Source organism: Tamandua tetradactyla, unplaced genomic scaffold (genome assembly GCF_023851605.1).
Source record: "Tamandua tetradactyla isolate mTamTet1 unplaced genomic scaffold, mTamTet1.pri scaffold_218_ctg1, whole genome shotgun sequence".
Taxonomy (NCBI): domain Eukaryota; kingdom Metazoa; phylum Chordata; class Mammalia; order Pilosa; family Myrmecophagidae; genus Tamandua; species Tamandua tetradactyla.
Genome location: NW_027518327.1, coordinates 8,892 through 18,801, shown reverse-complemented (window position 1 = coordinate 18,801; position 9,910 = coordinate 8,892). Strand labels below are relative to the sequence as shown.

General features: G+C 37.0%; 1 pseudogene; it reads right to left on the bottom strand.

Moving 5' to 3' along the window:
- Positions 1-2,286: 2,286 nt before the first annotated feature.
- LOC143673231 (olfactory receptor 52A1-like) lies at positions 2,287-9,534 on the bottom strand (annotated as a pseudogene).
- Positions 9,535-9,910: the final 376 nt, after the last annotated feature.

Here is a 9,910-nt window from a genome sequence, read left to right as displayed (position 1 = left end):
TTTTGTTCTGTATTTCATCTGTATTCTTCAGCTTGGAACTGATCTGGGAAATTGTAAGGCTATGTTGAGTGAACATTTTGAACTCATGACTAGACATTTCATAAATTATGGATTGTTGAAGATATTAAAATATTTTCTGGTTTCAAATTCTGTCCCTGCATGGGTCCAAGATCCCTACATATGTTCCAGGGACTGCTGGAACTAGAAATTGTTAGAAATATTTCAAAACTTTAACAAATACATTTAGAGCTGTATTGGACCAGCCAAGTAATGCTGCTGCCTGTTTATGGCCTACCAGTTGTGAATGGTTTTTGAAGCTGGACATTTGCAAACAATTTTCTGATCTAACTTGGAGCACAACTTCATCAAAAAGCAAAAATAAACAAAACAAAAACCTCCATTCCTCATTAGAGGACCTGATTTACTAACGCACTGTCTTAAATTATTATAATTATATTTTTAATTGCATCAATAAAAACTGGGTGGAAGTGTGTTTTGCTTTGCTATATAAATGCCTAAAGCATTTCTCTAATTTTCCTTAATGGCCAGCTAAGAATAAATCATTAATTTTTTTTTAAAGAAAAAGCAATTCTGACCCATAATGTAGAATTATAAGAAATTTCTTCTCATGTTATATGATTTCTAACCTAGATAAATTAATTTAGCCAAGTAAAATAGAACTGTTTGGTAAACCAATAATCTAAACATTATCTCTCATAAATATTGTTTATTTATGTTTTCAAAATATGCCCCATGATACCCTCTGGATTTATAAAATATTCATCATAACAAAGGTAACTGACAAGGACTGCCCATAGAACCAGAAAGATTATCCACCACCTACATGGCATGAACTTCAATATTTCTTACATCTGTGGTGAACATGAAAAACAAAATATGGACATCTGCATATAAGGAAGTTTTGCATGATATTTTAAAAAGATGATCGCTGATCCGAAGTCTTCATGAACAACCCATTTATCTTAATATCACAAGTCATTAATCTTAGACTAACCACTTCGTATCACTGATGATATGATAGCCTTAACTCACTTAGAAGCATGTTGTTTATATCTACTGTAAAAGTGTGCTGAAACATGTTCAGGTGAAAGCACACACCACACACACACACATCTACTTTTCATATTCAGAGACTTATTGCACTACAAATTAAAGATTTCATGATAAATCATATTCAATTTTATAAAGCTTGCATGGATATTGTTGATAATTGTATTTTCCTTGTTTTCTGAAACTGTAATCTGCATTCAAACCATATTGAGAAAAAAAAGTGCAGAAGTCTGAACACACATTTTTCTAGTGAAATCTCCTCACCACCTACCCCTGCATGTGCCTCATCAGTGCCTTGGCCATGCATAAATTATTCCTCAACAGTTAGACTACCTAATTGAAAAACAAAACACACAGTCTTCTGCTTCTTTCACCTACATTCCAGTGTTTCATTCTCTTTGCTAAAATATCTAACACATAACCCTAATCTGTCTCTCTCTCTTTTTTTCCTCCCAGGAACTTAGGGGGACAGGCCCAAGAAACATAACAATTATGATAAATGTACTTCTGTATTACTATTGTCTAGAATAAAATTTATAATACTTAAGCTCTCTAAAACATGTTATTGAATTAATACAATAGTTAATGGTGTACGGAGTGGAAAAACTGTTGATGTGAAAAATTGAACACCAGAGTTCAATGCTCTTTGGCCTGTAGCTGCCAGTATGATTCTGAAGACAGATTTAAATATTTAGACTTTATTGCTGCATTGGCCTAACAAAGACTTTTGCAAAAAAAAGACATATTTAATATCCTAATTCTCATACTCTTTTTAACAAGTGGGATGATAAAGGAAAAAAGTTCGGGAAGCAGCTTGTTTTTCTTCTGTACCTGGACATTCAAAAGCAATGAGCCTTGGAGCTCATGCAACAATCTTTAACATGAGATACACATATTTCATGAGCCTTTCTGGAGATGGATAGTGGAGGAGAAATCTTAAGCAGGAACTTATTACTTAAAGAAAAGAGAAAAAACACATATACATTATTTTCTCTCTTTCCAGCTCTGAATTTCATTATTCAGGAAGCATCTAAGTCTTTATTGAGGGAGAGGTATCATGGGATATGCTGATCAGGAAACAAACTATATTGCCTGGAAATTGAAAGAAACAATAAATGTAAATTTCAAGCTCCTCTTATAATTTTATGTTTCTCTTATCATGAAAGATGAATACTGTTCACAAAGAACACCTGAAGGCATTAATCAAGGGAGATTTTATGGGCAGATCATTTTGACCATGTATATATGGAACTCCTTGGTCTTTACAACACAGATAAGTGGATTGAGAAATGGGGGGAACAGCAAGTAAATACTGGCGACAAGATTATATGGATATAAGGGTGAATGTGAGAACTAAACCTATATGTGAAGAAGGAGAAGAAGGCGAGGAGGTAGAATTCAAAGAAGTCACAAATGTGGGCAATGCAGGTATTGAATGCCTTAAACCTAGCTTCCTTCTGGAGCACATGAAAATCTGCTGTAAGAATCTGGATATAGGACAAAGCAATGAATATGAGGTCAAACCCTGCAACACTGAAGGTCACAAACAAACCATGGCTCTTGTTGACCTGAACATTTGTTTCATCTAGTTTCACAATGGTCCTATACTCATAAGAGTGAAAGATAACTGTTGTATGATAAATTGAAGCTGACACTTTATCAGTACAAGACACAGGGTTATGAGAATGGCAGCCCTGAATATAACTACACCTCCGGTTTGAGTGACCAACTGGCAGGTGAAGAAGGTGGCATGTCTCAGTGGATAACAGATGGCAACATAACAGTCCAGAGTCAGGGCCAGTGGGATGCCTGACTCTATGCACTGTAATGTGTGCATAACTCACATTTGTAGCAAACAGGAATCAAAATATCTTTGGCATGTGGAGTCAGAAGATTACAAACATCTTGGGCATTACGCTGATACCAAGGACAAAATCTGTGGCTCTCAGCATACCTAGGAATATGTACATGGGCTCTTGGATGCTGCACTCAGATTTGATGATGAACAGAAGTAAGTAATTTCCAAACATAGAGATGATGTACATGGCACAGAATGGAATCGCAATCCAACACTCCACAGATTCTGGTCCTGGGATTCCTACTAGTTTCAGTCCAGGAGATATGAAGCCTATAAAGTTGGGAATGGAAGTATTTCTCTTGGTGCTCCTGTTGCATCAAAATACGTTTTTTCATCATGCATTGTTTCTCTTCTCCTTCCTATTTTTATCCAAACCCAGCTTTTGTCAGTGTCTGTCTGATTTTGGTATAATTTTAAGAACATATCATCTAACTTACTCATAGTATTAATGAAAAAATTCAGATGCCTGGAGGTACATCACAACATTCAGTTGAGTCATCCACAATCAGTGTGTCACAAGAAATGTTATGTGAATGGCAGGCTGACTGCCTTTAGAACCAGCAAAATCACCTGTGTAAAGCAACAACCTTCTAACCTGACTGTTACTTCCCTTCCAAACCTGTTGACAAAAAAATCAGAGATGTTTATTTTGCTTGTAAATGGCATTTTTAACATAATTGTTGCATCTCTACATAATCCACCCACATTCTGTCTACTTCTGTTGTAAACTGTTATTCCCAGTTGTCTTTCACTCATCAGCTGCCAGTTTGGACTGGCAATTTCTCAAACTCTGACCAGTTGATTCCTGAGGTCCTAAAATAATATTGTGCATGCATCTATATTACCTGCATCTGTATATGTTTGGACATTGTGGTAGTTTCATGTGTTAACTTGCCTAGGTGATGGTGCCTAGTGCTGGTACTGTGGCCTTGAATCATATGAAATTCATCTATGGCTGATTACAGCCACAATTGGCTAAGGGGAGTGCCTTTCACAATGAGTGATGTTTCATTTAATTAGCTGGAGGCTTAAAAGAGAGGTCAGAAGAGAGCTGAATGCAGCACAGCCAAAAGCAGCTCAGCATACTTCATTTCAGTACCTGCAGTTCAGCTCAAAAGTTTGGGGATGCAGAAAGGAATTGCCCTGGAGAAGGATGTTGGAACTCAGAAGCCAGTCAGAAGGCCAGCAGACGTTGCTATGTGCCTTTCCATGTAAGAGAGAGACTCAGATGAAGGTTAGCTGCTTTTCCTCAGAAGAACCACACATTTTTAACTAACTAAATCCCCTTTTATTAAAAGCGGATCCATTTCTGGTGTGTTGCATTCTGGCAGCTTTGGTAAACTAAAACATTTTGGTAACAGAGTGGGGCGCTGCTGCCGTTTGCAAATACAGACCTGTTGGAATGATTTTTTGTTTGTTTGGGGTTTGTTTTGGATGTGTAAGGGAAAGATGTGGAGGAACTGTGAGGAGCTTAATGTAGAAGGCCTGGAGTGCTCTGAAGAGACTGTTGGTATAAGTGGAACCACTGTCAGTCTGGACAAATGGGGACAGAAAAGGGATAAATAATAGTTTGCAGAGTGAGAACCATGGAAGCTAGAGTCTGAAGCCAAGCAACCTCAGGCCAGGAAAGCAGACACATGTATACATGTGGAGAAGGTGAGTTTACCCCAGGAGCAGAGAGTAGGCCTTCTGCATTGTTGCTCAGAGAGAGTTGTGCCACCCCAGGCATTGAAGAGGGTGGAGCACATGAACTGGAGGGGGGTCGAGCATGTACCCAGAGATGCCAGAGATCCTGGGTGCTACCCCAAAGTTTGGAGAGGATGGCACTGAGAAAAATGTGGTCTCCCCAATGTCCACCATTAGAACCACCCCAGTGTTTGGAGAGAACAAAGCCACTGCATAAGGCCCTTAGAAAGTTTGTGGGACTGTCACTTCCTAAAGCCCTGAGGATGAATGACTCTCAGACCTTGAAATCCAATGGAGTCTTCCCTACAGGTTTTTAGAACTGCTTGGGTCTGGGGACACCTGTGTTCCTTTTGATTTCTCCCTATGGAAACAACAACTTGTATCCTATGACTGTCCTTCCTTTGTATATTGACAGCAGATAACTTATTTAGTGTTTCACAGGTCCAGAGCCAGAAGAGATTTTTTGCCTTAGAATAGGCCATGCTTGTAGTTGATTTTGATGCTATTTTGTACTATATTTGAGTTGGTATTGTACTTGTATTATTACTGAAATGATCTGGGTCGTTTGTGATGTTGTGATGAAGTGAATGTGTTTCATTAAGCATGGTTTAAGGTGATGTATATAGTTGCCAAGTTGATAAGGAGCAGACAATATGGTAGTTAGGTTCAGGTGTCAATTTGGCCAGGTGATGGTGCCCAATTCTGTTGCTGTGGACTTGAATCATTCACATGTGAAATTCATCTATGGCTGATTATATCTGCATTTGGCTAAGGGGAGTGCCTTCCACAATGAGCAGTGTTTAAATTAATTAGCTAGAGACTTAAAAGAGAGAGGTCAGAAAAGAACTCAATGCAGCACAGTCAAAGCAGCTTAGCATACTTTATCTTAGCACTAGCAGCTCAGCCCAGAAGTTTGGAGACACAGAAAGGAATTACCCTGGGGAAGGCTATTGGAACCAGAAGCCAGGAGAGAAGGCCAGCAGACATCACTGTGTGCTTTCCCATGTAACAGCGAACTCAGATGAAAAGTTAGGTGCCTTTCCTCTCAAGAGCTATATATTTTTAACTAAATGTCCCCTTTTATTAAAAGCCAAACCTTCTCTGGTGTGTTGCATTCTGACAGCATAGGCAGACTAAAACAGATGTCCCTTCAAGAGAATGTGAAAGAAGAGTCTTTAGAAAAAATTCATTCAAATTTATAAATTTTCATTAGTCACAGCATAAGTTCCCTGCTGTTTTTCAAATTTCTAGAAAAACTGCATTTTGTTTTGCCACATTTATAACAGCTGACGTCCTTAAAATTAATTGTGTGCTTACAATAGAGAACATACACACTTGCATTCATATTACAAAGTGAATAGAGAGAAATAACCTCTACATGGCAAGAGAATAGGCAGCAGCAATGCATGGGTAGGAAGAAATTATTTCTGGAGAAGTACATTATATGGAAAAGATAATGGAAATGGGTACTGGCTAGAATAGAGACCAGTGCCTAGGATTCAACTTCACTGCTACCATTAGCCTAAGACTTTGCCAAATTAGGTTCATCCATTTTAGTAAAGTACAAATACTCTAGAAAGGGGGTCATTACGTGAGCTCGGCCATAAGCAAATTCCAGAAAATAAATGGGTAAAAATGAGAGTTAAAATTACTGAAAGAAGTCAAATATAAAATTAATCATAGTGTACAGTATGGAATATTTGAAGTTATTAAGAAGAGGAATATAAAATAAATATCTTGAGAATCAACTCTCAGTTTTACTGATGACTGAGATTTCAAAAACCTTGGCTCCTTATGTCTTCACTGAGAGTTTTCCTTTGGTAAAAATCTTCAGTCTTTAAAGTCACACACCTGAGTCAAACAAAACTTGCAAACTATACATTACAGAAATCATCCAGATGCTATGAAGTTATTTCATTCTTTGACGGCCCAATAAAGTTATTTTCAAATCATTCCAATAGCTCCTAACTAACTAACTACATATTCCTAAGCAAAATACCAGTTATAAAGTTAGCAGCACTGGCTTATACTGCTAAATTGCAAGTAACAAGATGAAGTCAGTCATGACCCTATTATGTGTGAAAGCTTCATTCTGCAGCTTGCATTGAGGATAATCAATGAAGTAAGTATCTTATTTCCACAGGTCTGTCCGTATGCTCGAGTCTGACTCCCTGACCTACAAATCACTGACTCTTAGAGGAGCAAAGTTGTTTCTTTTCCAAAGTTAGTCACAATCGGAATAAGCATCCTCAAGAGTCTTCACGGTGTTTGGCACATTCCAGAGTAAACTGCTGTGACATGAGACTCACCTGAATTTTCATGTAGTTGGGTGGCAGCTAGGAAATTACATAAGCAACTGTGCAATGAGCACTGACTTAGTGGGGTTGAGTGACCTTTGGCGTAATAAGACTAACTCCTTAATGCGTGTTGAGAATGATTTTTTCTCTTACCAGATTAATGAATGATATTGTTCATTGTCATATATGTTTCACTCATCACTTCCATTTCCCTCAGTGGGTTCCAGAAACATACTCACACTTTTTGTGTTCTGAAATGACTGTTCTTACTCTCTCCACTCACTGTAAAAGTACTTAATTAATGCAATGGAGTTAATGTCAATTGGTGGTGAGAACATTAACCAAAACTATATTCTGGACATCTTTCTGGATAGGCCTTCAAATTCTGCAAAGCAAATACTCATCTTAATCCACAGCTCTCTTGATCATGTTTTAGTGTTGATACACCAACAAAACTTATAACAAGAACTCTGGGATTCTTGGAAAAAGTAGAAATTTATTTAGCTCAAATTGGCACCTGCATTTATGTTCCATAATGATAGTGTGGAAAAGGAGGAGGAATTATGAACATGGGATGAGGGCTTTTCCAGTGACTACTCAAAACCTGTGGGACACATCAGATTTTAAATAGCCCTCTTAGGCTCACCCATAATAATAAAATCTCTGAAATAATTCCTACAGTTGCAGAAAGGTCCTCGTTCTCTCCTTTTATGCTTCCCCGCATGCTCAATGCAGAATAATTCATGAACACAAAATTTTGTTTAGTAAGCTAGTTCCTTTTTACTCTCGTATTGTAAAAACAATATAAAGTCCCTTTAAAGACAGATCAATTTCTATCAAAATCATGTTCTCTTCCAATAAATACCCTTCCGAATCTTTCCTTCCACCTGGTATTTCTTGAAATAATTCATTTTCCATAAAACCCTTTTATGACGTAGAGTGTTTGCTTTTTGGTGTACTGCAATAACTCTTCACATTTTTATTTTTGTGCAATTTATTTACTAAAGTTAGTAATATTTTGAAAGTGACTAATTCCAATGGACTTTTCTAAGTCCTAGTAGGTTGAACTCTTTCCAGGTGCTTACACTTCTTGCTAATATTTCCTCCATTCCTGCCTTTTCACCATTATTTCTTCCTTCTTCATTCCAAAGCAGGTGCTATATGCCTCCTATGTCTGAGGAATCATGCTGGATGATCTTGATTGGACAAAAATAATAAAAGCAGTACTCATGTTATTGACCTTTAAATTTTGCCTAATACATGAGTTGAATTAGTATACCTTTTATGATAGTGAATGATAAGTTTTAGGAAAACTATGCACCTACTATCTTTGTCCATATTATTGTTCCCTCTTGCTCATATGTATACACACATAGATATATGTATTGTTAATCAACTCAAAGGTATTTGATGAAATGCTGAGTGATAGACAAATTTAATAGACAAGAAATTCTCACAAAAGTGAGAAATACTTTCAGTGGTGGAGTGTATGCACACCAGCTTTGAGGTAGAATAAGAAATACAGACAAAAACAGAATGCACTTTCTAGAATTTCCCCTGAGAAGTGAAAAGAAGCACTATATTCAGTGGGTAGATCTATATCAGCTAATTTTCAGCTTATTAATGAATAATCAAAACTAATTTAGACTATTCACCATATTGGTCCCTACTTCTTTTCTTCTAGTGAATTTCTTCAAATTTTGCTGCCTCCCAAAGTTATTAATTAGGTTGTATTCACCCTAAACTAGACAAACTTCTTAGCAATTCCATCTATCCACAAGACTTTATTCAAATCACCTTCATTATGCCCACTACTATAACAATATTTTCAACTAAATTTTCTCTCTCTGTACTATATACATAGCGTACAAGTTTTATCATCCTAGTTTGATTCTGTTTTATGTTTTTTGAAAAGCTCTTCCTAACCACTTTCTTTAGCCCTAAGATGAGTAAGCCACATTTTTTGTGCTTTATTAACACTTTTTAGAAACACCTTCATGCACAGGTCAATATTATTGATCCAGATAATTTTTTGGTTAAACAAATCAATACACATTAAACAATTATGAATCCTAATTTCTTTCTCCAAACCTATAGAAATATAATCTAAGAATCCTGAATCAACCTGGTACTTTAGGTTTTCCACAGTGTAAAATCGATTAGACCTATTTTCTGTCAAATCCTCATTAAAGCAAAAAAAAATTTTAATTCTGTGAAAAAATGAATATAGGGTGGTGCAAAGGTGACTTAGTGGCAAGAATTCTCACCTATGGAGCTGGCAACCCAGATTCAGTTCCCCAAACCTGCCCATGTAAAAAAAAAAAAAAAAAAGGATATAAAAGGTGAAAAGTTAAACTTAATTGAAAAAGCTTTGTTTTTTTCTTTTTTAGAGAGATAACACTGGAAACATGTGCCTTTGTTCTTCAAAAGTTTTTGTACACAGAATAATAAGAATCAGTCAAAACCTTATTTTATCAGTTTGTTCACAGCAAAGTTTCCAAAAATTCTACTCTGCATTTTCTTTTGTTAAGGGATACATCACATCTATTAACTACCATCAGATATCCTTTATTTTAGCTCACAGTACCAAGAAATATTTACTTACCTTGATAACTCTGTCATGGTCATTTTCATGTGTCAACTTGGCTAAGTTGTGGTACCTGTTTGTCTGGTTGGGGAAGTGCTGGCTTGTCTGTTGCAATGAGGACATTTCCTAGAATTAGATCATGATCACGTCAGCTGCATCCACAGCTGATTCCATTTGTAATCAGCCAAAGGGGAGTGTTTTCTGTAATGAGTGATGCTTAACCTAATCATGGGAAGCCTTTTAAGGAGGATTCAGAAGAGACAGGCTCTATTCCTGCTTGGGCTGGCAAGCCTCTCCTGTGGAGTTTGTCCAGACTTTCCATTGGAGTCGCTGGCTTCACAGCCTGCCCTCCCGATTTTGGACTCTGTGTTCCCGTGGTCATGTGAGGCACTTTTATAAATTTTATATTTA